Source organism: Neoarius graeffei, chromosome 4 (genome assembly GCF_027579695.1).
Source record: "Neoarius graeffei isolate fNeoGra1 chromosome 4, fNeoGra1.pri, whole genome shotgun sequence".
NCBI classification, from domain to species: domain Eukaryota; kingdom Metazoa; phylum Chordata; class Actinopteri; order Siluriformes; family Ariidae; genus Neoarius; species Neoarius graeffei.
In genome coordinates this window covers 41,200,124-41,222,966 of record NC_083572.1, presented here as the reverse complement: position 1 = coordinate 41,222,966, position 22,843 = coordinate 41,200,124, and the positions used below count along the sequence as shown (strand labels likewise).

The 22,843-nt window shown below is 42.6% G+C and overlaps 1 protein-coding gene across 3 annotated transcripts in view; it reads left to right on the top strand.

Annotated features, from left to right (window-relative positions):
- The window catches only part of pdzrn3b (PDZ domain containing RING finger 3b), a 268,429-nt gene that overhangs the window by 104,148 nt on the left and 141,438 nt on the right, over positions 1-22,843 (top strand). Inside the window, exon 1 of one of the 3 annotated variants that reach the window (XM_060919260.1) lies at positions 2,863-2,919. The exons of the other annotated variants lie outside the window; for them this stretch is intronic. The gene's annotated coding sequence lies outside the window, so the exon portion shown is untranslated. Of the gene's footprint in view, positions 1-2,862; positions 2,920-22,843 lie in introns of those variants that run through there. 3 annotated transcript variants of the gene reach the window in all.

Below are 22,843 nucleotides of genomic sequence, written 5' to 3'. Positions count from 1 at the left end.
GCAATTAAAACCCCCCTCTGTGGCTGTGCAGAAACAGCTGCATTGACTCCACAGAGTCTGTTAAGAATAGACTAGAGCCAAGGCTTCCTTCACACTCCAAAACACACACGTAGAGACCCACAAAGACGGACAAAGTCACACTTGCTACATCACTCGTATTGCGTTCTTATCTGGCCTGTATAATTAAAATAAAAGGACAATTATTGAGGAGTCAGCAACACACTGACAACAGACCAGGAAACACATAATGGCTACTCACCAAACACTTTGTTCTTTTATGTTGAGAGAGAGAGAGACTTCAGCCAAAAGCAGTGAGTGCAGAGTTTTTTCCCCCCCCCCCCCCCCCTTCTTCCCCTCCAGTTTGTGTATTTTTCTCCAGACTTGTCTGAGACTAATCTGCGTGTAACAGAGAATTTGTAATCACGCTGAGGAAAGGATTGTTTTCGGACCGAATTTTGCCTGCAAATATGCCGACAAAGACCGTATGCGTCAAGAGTACTATTTGGTTTTCCTTGGCTTCTGTAATTCAAAAGCTGCTTTGGAGTCCAGGCCACTTTGTTTTAATGTCTGGTTCAGCGTGTGATGTTTTCCGGTTGCTGGTTCGACCCAGCCATGCTTTTGGCCTGGTAGCATCTCTTGCGGCAGAGTGGGTAAGCGATGATGCTGCTGCTCTTGATAGTTGGGCACATCGCTTGCACTGATTTGAGGCTAAATTTAAACCTGTGGACAGACGAGGCGTGCCAGAGAGCCATGTCCTCAGTCCACTGACTGTTCCTTCATGCAACACAGCAGTATAAACTGAACTCTCGCCTGAACTCCAGTCCGGGTAGCATATGAGCAGGAGTGACTTTATTAACCAAATAACGAAAAGCAACAGCTACTGCGCCTGAACTTGCGTCGTCTACATTGCGGCTCAATATGGCTCAGGTATGGGGTTTGAGAGAATGGAGCAGGAAGATGAACAGGGATATTTAATGATTAAGTTGTCCACAATGTCCTCCTACTAGAAGATCTGTGCGTTCTACAGCCAAGTCGGTGGAAACAAGATTCCATAGAACCTGGAGGAAGTTTTAAACATTTCAGACAACACTGCTGTATGGAATGTTTGATGGGATAAAAACTGCAGTCCGTAATTTTTCGGATTATGCAAGCAAACATATGCGTGCGTGCGCACACACGTCTCGAAAGAGTGGCGAAACCAGCTCTGTGAAAGCCTCTTTTCATATTAAACACAACCAGCCAGCTCACCAAATAAGGCCAGCGCTGCACCCTTACCACTCAACACAGACTGACTCTGTTAAAAGTACCAGCATGTCAGGAATAACAGCCTGAGAAACCCGTCCCCTGATGTCGTAAAAACCCTTCACTGCAAGTTGGTAATCTTTCAGCCCGACACACACACAGAAAAACATCGTGGCGAGCCATCTGATGGACATTAGACGTCATTGCAAAGCAAGAAAATCTTTATCGAATAAAAAAAAAAATGGCCCATCATTTTTAGTCTATGCATGTATTTATTTTCTTAAAGATCACTTTTTTTTTTTCGCGGTCCGGTTTCCATCAAATCCTGCGCTTTGATTGGCTGGCGAGCGGGTCCGTATCCTACGATACAGAACTCTAGTGACTCACTCATTCACAACAAACATCGTAGCAATTTTTGTCAGTTTATTTTCGCATTTCTCAGGAGAATAGCATTAATTTTACAGCATGGATAGTGATAACGACAGTGTTCACAGCGAAAGCGAGTTTTACTACCCTGAGGAAGAAGAAATAAAAGAAAACATTTCAGGAGAAAGCTAAAAACCTCTAACGGTTGCTAACGCCGAGCAAAAACATGGCTGAATCCTGAATGACTCAATTTTGTATAAATAGGGGACTACGTAGGCGGCAAAATGTTGTTTTGTTTTGTTTTTTTTTCTTTTCCTGCCATGGAAGTGCACTTGTATACCGAGGAGGAAGCAATTTGCATTACAGCCGTGAATGACGATTCAAAATGGCAGCTCGGCTCGGTTTTCCCTTTCGGGCGCTCTCGTTTTCTGTTAGAATTTGGTAAAGAAAAAATGAATATATTATTTACCAGCTTAAGGTCGGTCCGTATGGTGAAATACCGTGACCTCGACCCAGGTCGTGGTCACGGTATTTATACCGTGACCCAGAGGGCCTTGCTCAGTACTTTCAAGACCTCGGTCGAGGTATTTCACCACACGGACCTCGCAGCTGGTAAATAACGTATCTATTTTTAATATTCAAATCCAGTATGTACGTTGGTGCTGGATGGTAAAAATAAAATTTAATGAAGTTCTCACGTCTTACTAATTTTTTAATTAGTAAATAGACACACTATTATAATGGCCAAAAGTAACAATCTCATCTCATTATCTCTAGCCGCTTTATCCTGTTCTACAGGGTCGCAGGCAAGCTGGAGCCTATCCCAGCTGACTGAGGGCGAGAGGCGGGGTACACCCTGGACAAGTCGCCAGGTCATCACAGGGCCGACACATAGACACAGACAACCATTCACACTCACATTCACACCTACGGTCAATTCAGAGTCACCAGTTAACCTAACCTGCATGTCTTTGGACTGTGGGGGAAACCGGAGCACCCGGAGGAAACCCACGCGGACACGGGGAGAACATGCAAACTCCACACAGAAAGGCCCTCGCTGGCCCCGGGGCTCGAACCCGGACCTTCTTGCGGTGAGGCGACAGCGTTAACCACTACACCACCGTGCCGCCAGTAACAATCTGAGTTTTCTTTTTTTTCCTCTAAGCTCTATGATTAATGAGTGTCGTGCATTATCAACAGTATAAAGTGTGGATAAACAGTGTTACTGTACAGTCACGTGAAGGTGTTTTTTTCTCTTTCTGTTTACAGGTAAGATTTGAAACTCCTCATCCGTACAGTGCATGATCTTGTGTAAGTAGCTTTAAGGTTTGTGTTGACTGCAATAATATTGTTTTGACAAAGGCTTGAGCAACCTGCTTCCACAAAAATGTGTATCTGTGTGCAAACAGACCAGAACACACACACACACGCGCGCGTGCGCACTCCACCCTAATATAATCCTACTGTCAGTCAAACAAAGCTGGTGACTGCAGTCATGAGCCGCGTTTATCTCCTCTTTCTCGATCCACCTAAATTCACAAACATCTGGTTTTTTTTTTCTTTTCCCCCCAGGCGCTGTTGGCTTAACTCTAATGGATGCTTAACCTTTATTGACTGTTCCATAATCTCCAGTGAGAACGCAGCTTCCCTAGAGTGTTTTAATTACTTTCTCGGTTGCCCTTTTTACACTTCCTATTAAAGGTGGGAATCTTAGTCCTTTATTCCGCCTCACGTTCTGTGTAAAACATTCAAATGTGGAACGAGGCATCTATGCAGTTCCACTTCTGAGCCGGAACAATCGATAGCAACAGAAGCAGGACCGACGCCTGTGTAAAAGGTACAGCCGGCATTGCGGAACAGGGGTGCGATGTATGTATGTTTGGTTTTTTTTTGACATTCTTCTTTCCGAGACCAAATCCAAATGTTTCTGATTATGGCATTTAAGGGCCACACACGTTTCTGCCTCAAATAACTTCCGGCTCTCTCCCCCCCCAGCATATTTCTGATCACACAGCAACTTTGTCTGCGTCTGAAGAGTGGTATAAATGTGCGTGGCTTACAAAAGCTCCAACACATGGGTTGTTTTGAAAGCGACGGCAGTATGCTTGCCATATTTGTATTTCCAACGCATAGTATGTGTTCACCCCATACATACATCATGTACCCCGACACACACTCCATTGTGTCGCACACCACACTTCTCGTTCTGGAACACTGCGTAAAAAAAAAAACACACTGGTACGGCTTTATTTGGTTCAGTGTAAACAACCAAAGCCAAAATTTTAAGGAATCTTCTTTACGACGATATTGCAGGCTGTGTGTAAAGAGGGCTAGTGAGGGCATTAAAGTGCATATCACGGGTAAATTCAGGAGCAAGATTAATGTAATTCTCCTATTTTATATTAAACTTTGGTCAAGTATGTGTCATATTTTGCATTTTGTGCAATTTTTTTTTTACCTTGCGCAATACCAGAAAAATTCAGTTGAAATCAAGCCATTTGAGGCGAATTGGGCCGCCTCTGAAAAAACTTGGCATTTGGATTTCCCGACAAACATTGATTTTCGTGACGTCGCGTGCGGGACGCCTCCCTCTGAATCCTACGTCAGCGCTGGTTTGTTTGAGAAAACGACCTGGTGGTTTTCTGCAAATTTCTTCAACGTTATCGCGTAATTATTAAAATGGTTAACAGATGTATCGTAGGAGGGTGTAGCAACACCAATCATGATGGGATTAGTACTCATCGTTTCCCAAAAGACCGGACAATGAGGGAGAAATGGGAGCGCTTGGGCTACACAGGCTGTGCACTGAAACCGTGCAAAGCTCTCGCAGCCTGCTGGCGCTTCCGCAGGTGACGTCACGAATCTGGCTCCAGACTCCCTTGGGATTTTTCCAGACGCATTTTATTTTTTTCTGCTCTAGGCAGATGGCCTTGTGCAAAATTACTTTTTCTTTCAATTTCAGAAGTGGAGTTTTATTTCCATACGCATCACTTTGTGTGGACTAATATCTGTAATGAGCATGAACATTTAGGGATTTTTTTTCTTTTTTAAAAAAACATTACATTCGTTTGATGGCTTTAAATTTCATCAAAAGTGATTTAAAAGTGAGTTAGAATACAATGCAAGGGTAAGCGTCTTGTTCAAGGGCTCAGCCGTTGTGTACTGAAATTTAAACTCTGCACCTTCCCATTACTTGGACAGAGCCTTACTTACCTTGTGTAAGTCTATAGATGTGGATTTTACTCGCTGGCCCTAGTGCTGCAGTCTCACAGCTCCAGGGTCCTCAGTTGGATTCGGAGCTCATTGTGTAGTTTCATGCTCTTCCTGTGTCGATTTCTTTGGCGTCTCCCCACTTTCCAAAAGCATGCTAGCAAGTGTATTGGCTACACCAGATTGCCCCAAGGTGTGAATTAGTGTCTGAATGTGAGTGCATGGTACCCTGAGATGGACTGGGATCCCATCCAGGGTGTATTCCCGACTAAAGCCCAGTGCAGAGCCTAATCTAGGGCGCGTAATACGTGATAATGCGCGTTTTTTATCTGTCTGTAGCACATCCACTTTTTGGGCGCGAGAGTGATATCGCGTATCTATTCATTTTGTCGCGCATTTATAAGTAGAGCGTGTAGTCGCGTTTTACTGAATCTTGTGCGTATCAATTTGTCAGCACCAGCTAGCAAGCACTGCGGTAAATATAGCGTTGTTTACACATCAATCGGAAAATATCGGAAAGGACCGAAGTATTCCGAATGGTTTATTTAGCGGGTAAAACAGTTTTGTGAACTATTATATCATTGGTCACTGAACCGGAAGACAGTGTATCTCAGCCAATCGTGTGAAGTGTTTTAAAAAATACCCAAAAGCACATGGCATATCATTCTGTCTCATCCAAACATAACATTCAGACCCTCCAGGATTTCACGATTTGCAGCACCAACGCAAATTCAACCAATCCCCACAAATTCAGGGCAGTGTTGCAATTCTATCCAATCACCGCAACTTTCCCGCAAATTTGATCAATCGTTGGCGTTGTCTTGCAGTGACGTCGACAAACTACCTTCTGCCTTACTTCCGTGTATACGTTCAAGAGAAGCAGCATGTGCGCAGTGTTACCAGATTGGGCGGTTTTAAGTGCATTTTGGCGGGTTTTGAACATATTTAGGCTGGAAAACGTCAGCAGTATCTGGCAACACTGCATGAGTAGGCTTAAAGTCTGTTACTGAAAGTGTGTTATGTTTACAGTGAAGCACTGTGTGCACTTTATTTTTTTTTTTTTTTTTACTTAAAAATTAATGGATGCCAACGTTTTTGCCAAAATGGTATTTTATTTTCCATTGTTTAGGCAGCTTCAGCATCATACTGTGAGATTCTGTTCAATTTTTTTTTTCTTCTATGAAGCCTGAGCCATTTATTTTATTAGTTTGTTTAATTTAGTCTTCAGGAGAGACTGCCTGCACACAGTACTAGTATTAATAGTTTTTTTTCTTACATGAAAGCTGAGGTATTTATATTATATTTTAAGGTAACTTCATGTTGTGCTGTGAGGTTCTCTGCACTTTAACTTTTGAACCAACAGGAGCATTTGGATAAGTAAAGCCTATTTTTCTGCATTTTTGTAGTCCTGGTAATCTTACACATTCTACATGATTGCTAGTTTTTTTTTTTTTTTTTTTTTTTTAGTAATTTGTTTAATTTTTCTTGTTGAAAGTTCAATTTAGTATTATGTTAATGATATTCTAAAAGTAAAGATTAATAAAACTGTTCTGTTTATAGATGTACTCTTGAAAATACCTACCAATGTATTACTTATTTTTCTGTCCCCACTAACTGGAACAAATGAGGGATATTTTTACCCATGTTAATATTTTCTGTCCCCTGTTACTACAACTAGTGAGGGATCTGTCCCCTATTTTCAAATTCCTAGATTAGGCTCTGCAGTGTTCCCAGGATAGGTTACGGATCCACCGAGACCCTGACTAAGATAAAGTGCTTACTAAAGATGAAATAAAGTTTGCTTCTCTTCCACCTGTTATTTGCAGTTCCATTACATTCCTACATCTGCACGCATCTCATGTCAGGAGGATCCACAAGCAGCGGAAGGTATTTTGTGTGTCTTGTAAAAAATTACTAAAATTGGATATGAGGACAAGATAGAACTTGCAGTTGAATTGCAGTGTAAGTGAAGCATAGTGGCCTACACCAAGAGTGCCCCCGTTAAGCAGTGAACAGAACGTGCTGCCGTATAATAGCAAACTGCAGTATCTGCTTATTGTGCTGGTGGCAAAATACAGTCCAGTAGCGAATAGGTGATGCTGTTGGACCGTCTTTCGCCACTGATACTGCAGCTTGCCTTTGCACAGCAGTGTGTGCCTGTTCCTTTAAACGATAAGGAGCCACTGCTCAATCCAGCCCCGTCTTTGGTCAGCCAATCAAGTAGCACTTTCCTCATGAATATTCATTCACAAAGGCCGTTCTCAAGCCATGAGTGGATATTGCTGGATTTCAGTCACATGACTTTTCTTAGCGGTTTTACCGGAAGTGAAATAGCTGGTGGTCTAAGTGGCTGCCGTAGTGCAAACAGCTAGCGATAACTTATCAGAGTACGCTCGTAATCTAGAAGCCACTGCTGGCTTTAGATACATTCAGAAGATCGCTATGTGCAATGGAATCGAGCCCTACAGTCTGGTAAAGAAGGATTTGTCTTACGATCTCGAAAACTACCCTTCAGTCGAGTTCCCCGACATCTCGAACTATCTGGTGTTGCAGACGTCCTTCTACACCGCAAAACAGATGAAAGCGTGGAAGAGTGTAGAGGCTTACAACTTTTTTTTGCATGTGGCTGGGTAAAGGACCTCGCTATCAAGTCGCTGCCCAATGAATCCTGGATTGTGTTTGCCTGTGTGATTATGTTTAAGCTTTTCGTTCGCGTCTTTACAACGACGTGCTGCAAGTTAAAGTGTAAACAAACAGTTGGCTTGATTCTCACTTGTGTTGGCTCTGATCTCTCCGGTAAATCATTCAGAAAGATCATCCGAAACCCCTTTAAAGACCTGGATCTTAGTTAAACAAGACGGAGAAGTGATCACGGCGCATTGTAACTGTACAGCCGGGGAAGAATTGTCGCGACCTTCATGCATATGGACTTTGAGGAGTAAACAAAGAAACACCCGGGGACTTGGCGCTTTGTGACTTTAAAAAAAAAAAAGTACCATAAAATGACGACACGTAGCAAGAAAAGTACTCGGAAAACACTAATGACATAGCTGAGAGGGAAATACAGACCTTTCACCAAGTGATGACTGCAAACTCGAGCACGCTTTGATTCGGCTCAAAAGCCACCTTTCTTGACGTCTTTTTGTGAAATCCTGCGTTCGTTCACGGGGAACCCTGAAGAAACTTTTCAGTTTGATCGATTTGAACAACCTAAAACTGCACAAGGCACTCTTTGTGCGAGCAATGCACCTTCTCTGTACAAACGCTTTGCCAACTGAGCTTTGGTAGATGACCAGCTAAAGTTTTGAATAACTGAGGTGGATGTGACGTCACGTGAAACCCAGCAATACTCGGATGAGAGGGCGGCCTAATTCTAATGAGCTCCCCTTGTGATGTAGAAAGGGGAGCCAAATCTGAACGGCTTGTTGAATCACACGTTTTCTGAAATAGGCAGCTAAAAGAAACTGGTTGTCTTGATTCAGAGTTTCTGAGTATTGGATTGGATTGGATTAACTTTAATACTCCCCAAAGGGGAAACTCAGTGCCACCATCAACATACAAGACACAACACAACATAAAGCAAGACATTAAAACAGGTACAGGACAAAAAATATAGCAAAGAGCAACATAGAGAAGAGTAGGTAGGCATTCCAGATACACACGCGTACTGTATGTGCACAAGCACTGAAAAAGTGAGTTGTTCAAAATATGTCCCCTTTAAGGCCTCTTGAGGATGACCATAAGGCATGGCGCGATAACGCATTGTATTCTACACTGAGGAGGCTGAAAGCTCGAGGTAGTGAAAATGAGTGTGGCCATTTGGTCACTTTGGGTGTTTTTGTGAAAAGCACTCAAGTTTAGGAGGGGAGGCCATCCTCCACCCTCCATTTGCTCAATCACACTCACGTGCTCACAATGCCAGGTTTACATATTCGTTCCCAGACAGAACCTGGGGAGGACAGGCTTGGCTAGAAATGAGAGACAGGGACAAGGGTCACAGGAGAAGGAGAGAAAAGAAAAGGGCAAACCCACATGCTGGAGAAGAGCAGGGAGGAAAGGTGGAGTACATGGAAATGAGTATCAACTCTCCCAATGCCCAGTCAAATTGAATTATTATTATTTTTTTTAATTTGTATAACATCTGTTAACAATGGACATGGTCACAAAGCAGCTTTACAGAAATATGCAAATTCCGGATATAAATTTTACAAATGTGAATGTATAAATCTCATGCTTATTGGACTATTTTGCTACAGATGTCCATCACTAGTGTTGTGTATAAAAAAAAAAAAATTTCCTATGGAATCAATTTTGTGTCAAAATGTTCATACAATACTTTTGAAATATCAAACAAAAATGACAAATCAAAATACAAAAAAAAAAGTCAATTTTTTTAGACTGGCGAACAAATTATTTGTGTAATCATGCAAAATCTCAGTCTATTACTCTTCAGAAACCTTTTATTTTTGTTCCGCGTCTTTCTCAGTTTTGTTTGATGTAATTTATTTTGGTTGCGATTCCAGCTTTCTCGTTTGCGCTCCCTGACTTTTTGCTTGCAGTTTTGGCACAAACTTCACGTGTGGGTGGGCTGTCCAGGAATGCATTCCCATTGGCTAACTTGTGTTTGACTGACAGCTACGCTCAGCCATTCCCTACTCGGATTCTGGCGGACTGTTTGACGAGTGACCGATCCATTGACGGTAAACAAGGATCGAGTGGACTTCAGTGGCGACTATGATATTGAATTAATTCAACAAAGTGTAAGTACGGGACAAATGTGTTGTATGTGCTGCAGTAGTGCACATTATGCAGGTGTTTCGTGGCAAGTCAAATGTTAGACTTGGCTCCACTACCCAATATAATAGCTGTCTTGCTAACGTTAAACACGCCTGCATAATGTGCACTACTGCAACACATGCAACACATTTGTCCCGTACTTACACTTTGTTGAATTAATTCAGTATTATAGTCGCCACTGAAGTCCACTCGATCCTTGTTTACCGTCAATGGATCGGTCACTCGTCAAACAGTCCGCCAGAATCCGAGTAGGGAATGGCTGAGCGTAGCTGTCAGTCAAACACAAGTTACCCAATGGGAATGTATTCCTGGACAGCCCACCCACACGTCAAGTTTGTGCCAAAACTGCGAGCAAAAAGTCAGGGAGCGCAAACGAGAAAGCTGGAATCGCAACCAAAATAAATTACGTCAAACAAAACTGAGAAAGACGCAGAACAAAAATAAAAGGTTTCTGAAGAGTAATAGACTGAGATTTTGCACGATTACACAAATAATTTGTTTGCCAGTCTAAAAAAATTGACTTATTTTTTTTTTTTTTTGTATTTTGATTTGTCGTTTTTTGTTTGATATTTCAAAAGTATTGTATGAACATTTTGGCACAAAATTGATTCCATATTTTCCTGTTCTGTTACATTCAGTATGAGAAGCAAGCTTTAGTATTGTGGGTTTTCTACAAATAGTATATTGCTATCTTCTTAAGTTAGTTGTATATCATTTAGCAAGTGCCGTGTTCACATCATATGCTGAGAAGACGCAAGCCTTTAGCTGCACCAGTGAGACCATAGCCTATTATATTTTAGCTCTGGATTTAGAAGTGCCATTGGCATGTTTATTGGAGCCATAACACCACAGCCCATGTGTCCAGGAACACTGCGTAAAACCTCCCATTCCGCTTTGTTTCATTTCCAAACCTCTGTGCACCTCGCCCAGACCACACAAACGGTCCTGTGACCACTATTGCTGATTCTTTCTTTCCACTCTCCGTTCACTTCATATAGCAAGTTGTTTCTTACATCAACGAAGCCAATTAGAACCATCAACCCAGATCGTTTTCAAAACTATATTTTGCACTATTTATAAACGTTTGCAATTATGAGCGCTCAACTAAACATTCTGAGATTAGCCAGCGTTCCGCAGGTCAGCACAGTGATCCACGCCAAGCGCAAAAACGGTATTTTACAAGGTTTCACCTGGTCTAATGGTGTTTATGGGAGTTGGACTAGCGTGTAGAGAATTCTGGGTAAAATGGAGGGAAGAAAGAGTAACGTGCTCGCGGACCAGAGGGCTCTGGATGCAATTTTACAGAATGCAAGCACATCTGGGTGTGCTTGTTTTCAGCCCAGTGGCTGAAGGGGTAAAGCCATGGTTAGTGCTCATGTCAGGACTTGGCTCATTCTTTATGCCTGTTCAGTTGTCTTTATATGGTATCTGAACTTCGGCAAGCAGAAGTAGGTCTGGCGAGCTCTATTTGGCCAGAAAAAAAAGTGTAGAAGGAAGGACTCCTTCATAGCTGTGGTAAATAAGACGGCGAATCAGAACAGAGGAGCTTGAACTAAATGGCTTAAATGCATGGGGACTCGGAAAGGATAGTGAGAGATGTTTAATAAGGCAAGCACTCGGATAGCCATCTGCTGACCTGATGGTTTAGCCTGAACTATTCTCTCTCTCTCTTTCTCCCCTTCTCTGAGACCCACTCAGTTTCTCACTTGTATTTTTTTCTCTTGCCAATCGTTTTTTTTTTTTTTTAACTCTGATGTTGGAAAGATCAGTGTGGTCAAAGGGTCAAGCCAAGTGTATTTCTCTTAGACCAACAATATTTTTAACCGCTTTTACTCATATATCTGGCCTTTGCTTGCATCCTCATTTGGTTTCAACCTTGACGACAGCACGCAGAGGTTTGCTGGCCCCTTCTTCTTCTTCTTCTTTTTTTTTTGGTGTTACTGCCTCTCTGGACAGACTAGCACTTTTGATTTCCACGAAACAGACATCCAAAACCTCCATCTAGCTCTATTTCTGGTTCAAAGATAGTAATTTAGCGTGGAGTGAGTATATGAACTGCAGGCTGAGAGAGACTACATGGAAATACAGTAACCCAAAAAAGAGACAGTGAAATGAAATAAGGTGTTTGCTTGTGTCTCTCTCTCTCTCTCTCTCTCTCTCACCCCTTTTCCACCAAATCAGTTCCAGGGCTGGTTCGGAGCCGGTGCTGGTTCACAACTCGTTCAACTCGCGAGCCAGCTGAGAACCAGTTTGCTTTTCCATAGCTCGCGGTGCTAAGCGGAGCCACGTCATTACGTCGCTGTATACGTCAGTTACGTCGCTGTATGCGTCAGTTACGGCGCTACGTTTATATAAACCTTGGCGCGAATATCAAAGCAAAAACAACACGGAAGAAGCAGCAGCAACAACAATAATAATGGATGATTTTGCGTTTGTACAGCTGCTGCTTCTCGCCGCTTAAAAATGGCGATCTTTCGCGGTCTTATTGTTGTTGGTCTTAACAACTCTGCCCCCCCACTGACGTAAGCGGTTCTTTCCTCTGGCCCAGCAGAGAGTTGGTGCTAGCCTGGAACCGGTTTTTCTGGCCCCAGAGCCAGTTCTTTGTCAGTGGAAACAGAAAACCCGGTTCCAAACTAAGCGCTGGCCCCGAACCAGCCCTGGAACTGCTTTGGTGGAAAAGGGGCATGTGTGTGCGCTGTTGGGAGATACCAATTAGGGACAAGTTGAGAGTGAGGGATTGTGATGTTGAGATTCCAGAAAATGGGTTAAATTCATCATAGTGGTGGTGATTTTTGCCTTGATTCTGTTCTTTCAAATAATAATAATGTGTTGCATTAGAAGTATCGGTCTCCAAAAACCAAAAAGAGGTGGTTTTGGAGGCTGCTGTGTAGCTTTAATAAAGACAGGCCATGTCAGCAGCATGCTCGGTGGCCTGCTGTTAGCTCAGTGTTGGACGAATTGATCGAAGTCTTTCCTCACTGTGGCCAAGACAAGCAGCAGAGAACTGAAATTGCTGAGCACACCATGAGTCTCTTCAGTTCAGCAGCCCTGGTAGGGTGCTCGAGGCCATTTAGCTTGGCTGGGCAGTACTACATTTACATTTCTAATCAAGTGAGCTCTGGTTATGGGCTCGAGCTGCTTTGTTGAAGTGGACTCAATGAGCCTCTGAGGCTTGCGCTGCTTCTTTGATGTTGCGACCTTTAGCCTGTGCCAAGTCTGAGAAGTAGAGCCTCCATCTCTCTGCTCCCCGTGGTAATGTGTATTTACAAGCTACTCCACCAACATACTGTTTCATTCAGTGTCTCTTACCTTTCTTCCCCCCCCCCCCCCCCCCTTTTTGCCTCAACTAAAACACTTACTCTTTGTGAATTGAGCTGGATCTTGACCAAGTAAGAAACTTCCATTAAGTAAAGATGGATCCCATCTATCTCGCTGGACCCCAGGTTGCTGTAACTCCGCCAGGAGACGACTATGAATTTTGCTCAATTCCAAATGAGTGGGCGAGACGGCAGACTTGACCTCTGGTACTCAGGCTGTAGCTCTGCCCCTGGGGACCCCCTGCTCTGGGGGATTTCTTTTTATTCCACCCTGCTGAGCCGTCTTCAAAGGTCCTACAGGCTCCATTGCACACACCCTTGTTTTCATTAGCCAAGAGATTAGCATTAATCTGTACCAGTGCACCTCACGTTCGACTGCTCCCTCGCCTCTAAACTGAGCCTCTTGTTGAGCGAGGCTGCAGTCCAGGAGTAAACCTGATCTGTTAATTTGTTGATTGGGTGCAGACAGACAGAGAAGAGGGGGTGTAGTCAGGTTTAGTGTAGTCAGGTTTTATTGTGATGCGTTAATAGGTACGGATAGCAGCAGTATTATGGGTGACCTCCATGAAAGAAAGGAAAAATGCTAATGGTTACATGGTGACAGACAGGAGCGAAGACAGACTATAGAAAGGGTGTAAGTGAGAGTGAAAATAAACCAACAGAAGTGAGAGCATGAAGGAGTCTGATGTTATAAGTGGGAATTGGATTCAAGCCTGATGGAGTTTCGTCTTTTTCCTTTCTGAACATGCAGGGCATTTATCCGTTCTGTCATTTGGTGGGAACTTAGTCACTGGATTTAATCTCTTTGGGGGCATTTATGCTATTAGCCAATTGCTAGCTGTTTTCCTAGCTGGCTGGTGCAAGTGGTGTGTGTGTGTGTGTGTGTGTGTTTGGCATTTCAAACAAATTTGGCAAGAGCAACAAGTCGATCGATATTTCTGTCCAGTCTTGGTGTTTTCATAATTTTGACAGAGCCAGAACTAGTTTACTTAACCTAATAATGTAGTTCATCTATTGGCTAACATTTTTATTTTTATGCATATAAAACTTTTCCACAGATCTGTTTTTACACTTGCTACTCTGTATTTTTGCTAACATGCTAACGTTTGTGGGCTGGTGGCTAATGCTTTTTGCAAACTTGAGCAGAGAACAGTAACGGCAGATAATTATGCCTTCACTCATCAATACTTGGGATGCATCTCAAACCATCGCATTTTTGTGTGGAGAATGTGGCGTGCCATCCTGAATGCTCATGGAAAACAATAGAGAGCAAAATTCTAAAATCTTCCATCCTTCAGTTATAGAGTATTTAGTGCTGTCAAAAATGTCGCGTTATTAATGCGTTAACTTGACTCAATTTTAACGGCGATAATTTTTTTTTATCGAGAGATTAACGCTCTGTGACATGATGTAGGTTTTTCATAAGCTTTTGAAACTAGTAGAGATGGGATTTATGGCTCTTTGATGGGATCCGCATCTTTGTGATCCGTTCTTTGAAAAGAGCCGTTCAAAAGACTGGCTAATTTGGCTCTTTTTAAATATTTATTCAGTTTTAAGAAGACAGCGTCTAAAGAAGCCAGATCCCTCTGAACTGTAAACTTAATGCTATCCCAGAAATCCTTCCTGTAATATGCAAATTTGGCCGCCTCTGATTGGACAGCGCGACGCATCAACAGGCAGAAAGTGTAAAAGTACAAAATGTGTTAAGTGAGCTGAAACAGTAAAGATCAGATTCAATGCAATATTTATCAACGAACAACTTAAACTTAATATAATAGTGTACTTTATATTATAATCAAGCATGTCAAGCCTACCGTCACTGTGTAACCTGTCTCTCTGATTAGAGTTGTAGACTAACTCAAACAGTAGATCATTTCACTCATGGTTCTCTTGCTAGCCCCGCGCCGGTGCTTGGCTTAGGTTTTACTTTGCAGTGGCTGTGTCAAGACGTGTTATGCTTTGCAATAAAAAAAAAAACATTGGTACAAAGCAAGCCCATTCACTTTTTTATGCTGATAAGAGAATTACAATGGTCTTTTATGTGACACAAATGTGCAATTAAATTGCGATTAATCGCGAGTTAACTATGACAGTCGGGACATTAATCGCGATTAAATATTTTAATCGCTTGACAGCACTACGAGTATTATATTGCTAATGACCAAAGAACACAAATTTAGTTGATATTTCATACAACTCCAATTCCAAAAAAAAAGTTGGGACACTGTAAAACAAATAAAAACAATGTGAAGATTTGCAATTCATGGAAACCCTATATTTCATTGAAAATGGTACAAAGACAACATATCAAATGTTGAAACTGAGATTTTATTTTTATTTATTTTTTTAAATATATGCTCATTTTGAATTTGTCAGCAACACATTTCAGAAAAGTTGGGACGGGGCAACAAAAAGCTGAAAAAGTTGTCTAATGCTAAAAAAAAACAACTAATTTTGGTTAATTGGCAACAGGTCAGTAAGATGATTGGGCACAAAAAGAGCATCCCAGAGAGGCGGAGTCTCTCAGAAGTAAAGACGGGGAGGGGTTCACTGCTCTGTGAAAGACTGCGTGGGCAAACAGTGCAACAATTTTAAGAATAACGTTCCTCAGTGTAAAACTGCAAAGAATTTGGGGATCACATCAACTACGGTACATAATATAATTTAAAAGATTCAGGAGAAATCTCTGTATGCAAGAGACAAGGCTGAAAACTGACACTGGATGCCTGTGATCTTCAGGCCCTCAGGAGACACTGCATTAAAAGCAGACATGTGACTGTAGTGGAAATCACTGTATGGGCTCAGGAGCACTTCACAGACGACGGTTTTCTGAAAACAGTTCATTACTGTATCCACAAATGCAAGTTAAAACCAGATATAAACAATATCCAGAAACACCACCACCTTCTCTGGCCCCGAGCTCTTTTACGATGGACTGAGGCGAAGTGGAAAATTGTCCCGAGGTCTGAAGAATCAAAAGCAGAAATTCTTTTTAGAAATCATGGACACCATGTCCTCCAGGCTAAAGAGGAGAGGGACCATCCGGCTGATCAGCGCACAGTTCAAACACCAGCATCTGTGATGGTATGAGGGTGCATGACTTGGGTGGCTTGTACATCTGCGAAGGCATCATTAATGCTGAATGATGTACAGGTTTCAGAGCAACATGCTGCCATCCAGACAATTTTTTTTTTTCAGGGAAGGCCTTCCTTCTTACAGCAAGACAATGCCAAACCGCTTTCTGCACGTATTAAAACTGCATGGCGCCGTAGTAGGAGAGTCCAGGGGCTAAACTGGCCTGCCTGCAGTCCAGACCTGTCTCCCATTTAAAACATTTAGCACATTGTGAAGCGCTAAATACGACAAAGGAGACGCCGAACTGTTGAGCAACTGAAATTGTATATTAGACCAGAATGGGGCAACATTTTCTCTTTCAAAACTACAGCAGTTGGTCTCCTCAGTTCCCAAACGTTTAGAGTGTTGTTAAAAGTAGAGGTGATGCAACATAGTGGTAAACATTCCCCTGTCCCAACTTTTTTTTTAAATGTGCTGACATCAAATTCAAAATGAGCATATGTTTTTCAAAAAACAATAAAATTTCTCAGTTTCAATGTTTGATGTGCTGTCTTTGTACCATTTTTCATTGAAATTTAGGTTTTCCGTGACTTGCAAATTATCGCGTTCTGTTTTTATTCAGTTTACACAGCGTCCCAACTTTTGTGGAATTAGGGTTATAGTTTGTAGAAAATGGATGTCTCGAGTCCCTTTTCTCTCCAGATAAAGGTTCCAGCTGTGAACATTGATGTAAATACTGGCCTTAACTCGAGTGTAAATGAAATTCTCACTGCCGTTTGAGTCCAGTCCAGCCTCCCCCCACACCTCAAAATTAAAAAAAAAAAAACAGCGAGTGCAAACTAATTTCACTAGCCTTTAATAAGTTTGGCACATTTGGGGGAAATGTGCCTTTTAAGCCATGACCAGTTGAGCCATTTTGCTTCTTGCATTCTAGCCACTGACCCCTGACCAACGCTGACATGCTCTTGTGGGTCTTTGACTAACTTTCGTCTGTGGACTTTTCAATTTGATGGATCGTTAAATGAGCAAACTCAGTGGCGAGTACATATGCTTTAAAAGCATGTTTGCCCTTTTCCTGTAATGTTTTGCTTAGACATTTTCAAGCCCATGTTTACCGAAAGTAAATCTTTACACAGAGAACAGTAGTGTAGGCATGTGCACTGTCAGTTGTCTGCTGGTGATTTAAAGATTACTTTTTTTTTTTCTTCTCCTCCCCCTCAAGCATTTTCTTATAGAAGATTACTGGCAATTATCGTACTAACCTTTCATTCTGCTGCTAGAGTGGTTACTTTTAAGGATGTGGAAGTTGAGTGTGAAGCATGCCATTTTAACCTGCGGCCTGTTTCATAAGTGTCGTATATCATTAACTGCCACAGCTGTGTGAAATGGTTAACATCAGAGGCTTCACTGCTGCACAGGATTGTTATATGGTGTTAAATAATAACCTCAAGTCCAAAGCAAAGTTGAACCGTAGACTGCATCAGACAGTGTTTTTAAATGACATTGGTTTTGGAAGGGTAGTATGTGTATGACAGATTTTGCCAGGAACAGCGTATACTGGTTTCAGAGCACATTAAACTGTCTGTAGGGAGCATGATGATGTGAATTACAAAATAGCAGAACTCGAAGCCTTGGTCTAATTAAAGGAAATGGCAGTACATTAGCGATCACGTATTGTATTGTCATATATCTGGACTTAATCCGAATGTGTAGCATCTGAGGACAATTTTTGCCTGAACTTGTGGTCCAGAATGCACGTTCTTAAAAGATGGGTTTGGAAAAGCCAAATCAAGAGACTTCCATTGCCAATACACGCAGACAGAGATTTGGGGGTAGAAGCCTTCTTGGCGGCCGTCATTTATGGCAGAAGGCCCCTTTGTGCAAGCGGATAAGAAGCTTGTTTACTTTGGGTCACCAGCCTCTATCTGCTGCAGCCACGAGCGAATCCCAGCATGGGCTCAGCCACATGCCTAACACACACCATTGTGCCAGCGCTGCTGCGACAAACATTTAAGAAGCCTCAACAACAACGAGGAAAAGGCCTGGACAAACCTCTAGTGCCACACACTGACTAAGCTCCGTGTGTTTTATTGTGTATTCGCGTGCACGCACACTCAGTGGTCACTTTGGTAGGTATACCTACAATGCCAGGGCTATCTGCCCTGGTTTATTGTGTTCCTATCCACAATAAGACCACCACTGACCAGATATGATTTGGAGCAGAGACGACGGTTTTTGATGATCGCGGTAAACGGACGGAAAACACGGGATCCAGTATTTGAAACCGAACATCCAAAAGGTTTATTTGCACAAATTAAAACTAAATATTTTGTTTCAAATAAACCATTACGGTGTCGGACTTTGCCTTTAAAGTGCATGTCACTGGTAAATTCAGGAGCGAGATCAATGTAATTCTCCTATTTTATATTAAAGTTTGGTCAAATATCGATCACGTCACGTTTTGTGCAATTTTTTTTTTTTTTTACCTTGCGCAATACCAGAAAAATTCAGTTGAAATCAAGCCATTTGAGGCGAATTGGTCCGCCTCTGAAAAAAAGCATTTGGATTTCCCTGGAAACATTGATTTTCGTGACGTCGCGTGCGGGACGCCTCCCTCTGAATCCTACGTCAGCGCTGGTTTGTTTATGAGAAAACGACCTGGTGGTTTTCTGTAAATTTCTTCGTTATCGTGTAATTATTAAAATGGTTAACAGATGTATCGTAGGAGGGTGTAGCAACACCAATCTTGATGGGATTAGTACTCATCGTTTCCCAAAAGACCGGACAATGAGAGAGAAATGGGAGCGCTTGGTCTTCACAGGCTGTGCACTGAAACCGTGCAAAGCTCGCGCAGCCTGCTGGCGCTTCCGCAGGTGATGTCACGAATCTGGCTCCAGACTCCCTTGGGATTTTTCCAGACGCGTTTTTTTTTTCCCTCCTGCTGTAGACAGATGGCCTTGTGCAAAATTACCCTTCTGGATGAGTGTGTAAAGGGACATACTTTCATATAAAAAAAAAATGAAATTGGTACTTTAGAATATGCACTTTAACTTCGTTGGGGGATTTCCGAGGCTCGTGCATAAATCGCATGTGCGTATTGGCTGTTTGGTATCTGAGCTGGGTGTCCTTGCCAATAGCTTCGCTGCTCTCATATGGAGACCGGTATTTGTTGCCGTGCTGAAGTGAACAAAAATGGCGACCGGATCAGCATTTAAACGTATGGAATGATCAGCGTCTGTACTGACAGTAAATGCATCATCAAGAATGAATCAATTTCTTGATGAACTGTATGAAGACGACTGTGTGTTTTTTGCAAATGCTGTCAACATTTGATAAAGTGCACCTTGACACGATGAAAGACCACCTTGAAAAGTCCGAAACGCTAACGATCCAAAGAATCTAAGTTCAAGACGAGGCCTAGCACTAGCAGTGGTACAGATGCCGGCGATGGGCCAAGACAGGTGACGTTTAAAACATCGTATGTTAGGGGAACTGAATCGAAAGACCTACGGGAACAAATTCTGCTCAATTTTTTGTAAAAATGTGCACAGTTGCAGATATTCCTCTGCAGAAGACCGGGAAGCTGAAACCGTTTATTGTGAAACACTGTAAACTGGGTGGAACTTTACCACAGACGTTGCAGGACTCACATTTTCATATAATGAGAAGTTCACTGAAACGATTCTTTGAAAATCAATAAATTTTACAGAAAATCTTTGTATTAAAGTAGAAAATAAGTACTCTGTGCCAATTTAATTTTGATAATTTTTATGAAATCAGTGTTTATTAAACTTTACAAATGTAAATAATGTAACTTACAAGTGTTTCTTTGTTGTATATCTACCACACATACCCAAACAGTGTTTTAAAGCAGTCCCAAGTCCTTAAAATTTGTCTCTCATACAGGAAAACCTGAAACCAGTGTTGAAATGGAATTTAGTACAACTGAAACGGAAAGATCCTGAATTACGAAGCGGAAAATCATTGTCTCTAATTTGGAGCAGCATTTAGTGTCTGGGTTGAGAGACAAGGAGGTTAAAAAAAATGTATATTAAAAAAAAAGGCTCACTGGCACCCTTTTCAGGCAAAAGCTAATAGTTTTTAAGGGAATCCATACAGGTTTTAATGGCTAGCCCATCTGGTTTGATCCCACAGAAGTTCTAGTGTTGCAAAAATTGCTGAAAAAGTTGATGCTGGCTATGAAAAAATGGTGTCCGAACACACAGCACATGACAGCTTGCTGTGTATGGGGCTGCGTAGCTGCAGACCAGTCAGAGTAGCCTGGGCCCGCCCATCCTAAGCGTGACGCAACACGAGGACCTGTTGCGAGCTTAGTCTGGCCAGGCAAGCTATCTACAGCTCTTCCAAGCTCCCGAAAAATCGGGAACCAATCAACTTTGAGCATCTCCAACGGCCCTGGGTAGAGGCGTGTTCAAGGCACTGACGTAGTAGAACTGCGACCGGAAGCCATAGATTGTTTACAGAATCTATGCCGGAAGCGCTTCATTCATGCTTCCGCATCTATTATGCATAGATGCTGTATTGAAAGCATTCAACGGGAAGTTCTCATTGAAAACGGAGCAAAGAGCAGCCCTGGAGGTATTTATTGAAAGGAAGGACGTTTTCGCCTTGCTCCCGACCGGCTTCGGTAAGAGTTTAATCTACCAGTTAGCCCCGTCGCGTCGCATACGTCAGAGGAAAGAGTGATGTGATTGGTTTAAGCTTCGTCACAGCCTTTTCTGGCTTCGACCAGTAGCAAACTGAGGCATTTCAGGGAGGCGGGTCAACCACGGGCTCTGGGAAACGGTTGGGCTTAATATCTTGGCCAGACCAATAGCTCGGAGAGCTTTGAAGTCGCGTTAGCCAGGCTACAGTCAGAGCACCCATGCTAAGGACCATTTTGAGCAATGGAAGAAGGTGGCCTGGTCTGGTGAATCACATTTCCCTATACATCATGTGGACAGCCAGACATGCACACGTGGTTTACTTGGGGAAGAGATGGCACCAGGATGCACTGTGGGAAGAAGACAAGCCAGTGGAGGCAGTGTGATGCTCTGGGAAATGTTCTGCTGGGAAACCTTGAGTCCTGGCATTCACGTGGATGGATATGGATCTTTATCCCCCACTGGCCGAAAGGCCCGAATGGGGATTATGTCATGGCGATGTCTGTCTGTTCCGGGAAGGGTACTCGCCTTCTGAAATCAACTCCTCTCAAATTTTTGGAGGAATTTCACAAAACTTGGCAGGATTCTTTGTTGTATGTCGGTAATACACATTGTAATTTTGTTAAATTTGGTCACATTTTACCAGAGTTACAGCCCTTGATTAACAAAATTATACTTTGACAATTTCATGAGTGCGTTTTCCTTCTGAAATCCACTCCTCTCAACTTTTTGGAGGAATTTCACAAGACTTCACAAAAGGCCTTGTTTTATGTTAGTAGTACAAGTCCCTTCCCACGCCATGTGGCGTATAGGGCAGCGCCAATCTCCGTTTCTGTAGCCCTTGGCCTCTCGCCTATTACATAGCTAGGGTTACAGTGGGGGGCTAATCCTCTGTTAACTGCAAGAGTTTGACTCCCCACTCTCATCCGTATTGTAGCGTGCCTTGCCAGATGGTAGTAGGTTCCATTTTTATGATGGTCTTTGGTATGACCCGACCGTGAGTAGAACTCACAATCTCCTGATCGAGAAGCGGACATGCTGGCCACTCACGGTATGTTGGTAGTCCGCATATTGTTTTGTTCAATTCAGCCACATTTTACCAGAGTTGCGGCCCTCGATTAACAACCTTGTACTTTGACAATTCCATGAAGGTGAGATTGCCTTCTGACATCAACTCCTCTCACAATTTGTGGACGAATTTCTCGAAACTTGGCCAAAAGGCCTTGTTGTATGATGCAGACACGCATATTGCGATTTAATTTCGTGTGAAATTTTCCCCAGAGTTTTGACCCTTGATTAAATAACTTGTACTTTGACAATTTCATAAGGGTGTACGTTCTTCTGAAATCAACTCCTCTAGCAATTTTTGCAGGAATTTCACCAAACTTGACAGGATTCTTTGTATGTCAGTAATACGTATATTGCAATTTCGTTCAATTCAGTCGCATTTTACCAGAGTTATGGCATTGACAGCAGGGGATATTGTGCTTAGAGGTCTGCGCGGGACAGAATTTTCAGTCCCGCGCCCGCCCGCTCCCGCATTGTGTAGTCCCGCTCCCGCAAAGAATTATGATTTTCAGGCCCGCGCCTGCCATGTTTTGTCCCGCTCCCGCCCGCAAATCCCGCATGATGCAGACGTTCGCGTTATTTCTCACGGAAGTTCTTGTCATTGGCTTGGGGAATTAAACATGCTGAGCTTAGCTGAGCTCTCCACTGACCGATCCTTCATTTATTGCAAGTTTGTTTAGACTCTGACATTCTGCTGACACATTCCAAGTTGAGCGCTGCATGCGCTCATGATTGACAGCTCTCGCTTTGATTTACAGCTCTCGCTTTGCGCACTCGCACTCCCACTTCCGAGTCTGTGGCGTTATGATTCCAACCGTGATTTCATTCTGCTCTCATATGAAGTGCTGCGCAACCACAACCAGCTCCTCAGATTATACACTGTATTTCTAGCTTTAAATTGAACAATCTGTGCGATACACAGTCCTTTTTAATACTAGTTAATACTTTTTAATACTTAGGACTAATACTCTTGACTTTTTAACGGTAACTGTACCTCTTTTTAAAGCAGCACTTACTTCTGAAGCACTGTGAACTTCACTAGAGGAGCTCTGCTCTTCTGCCATGATCGGAGATCTCAAACACAGAAGAGCGGAAAGGAATCGG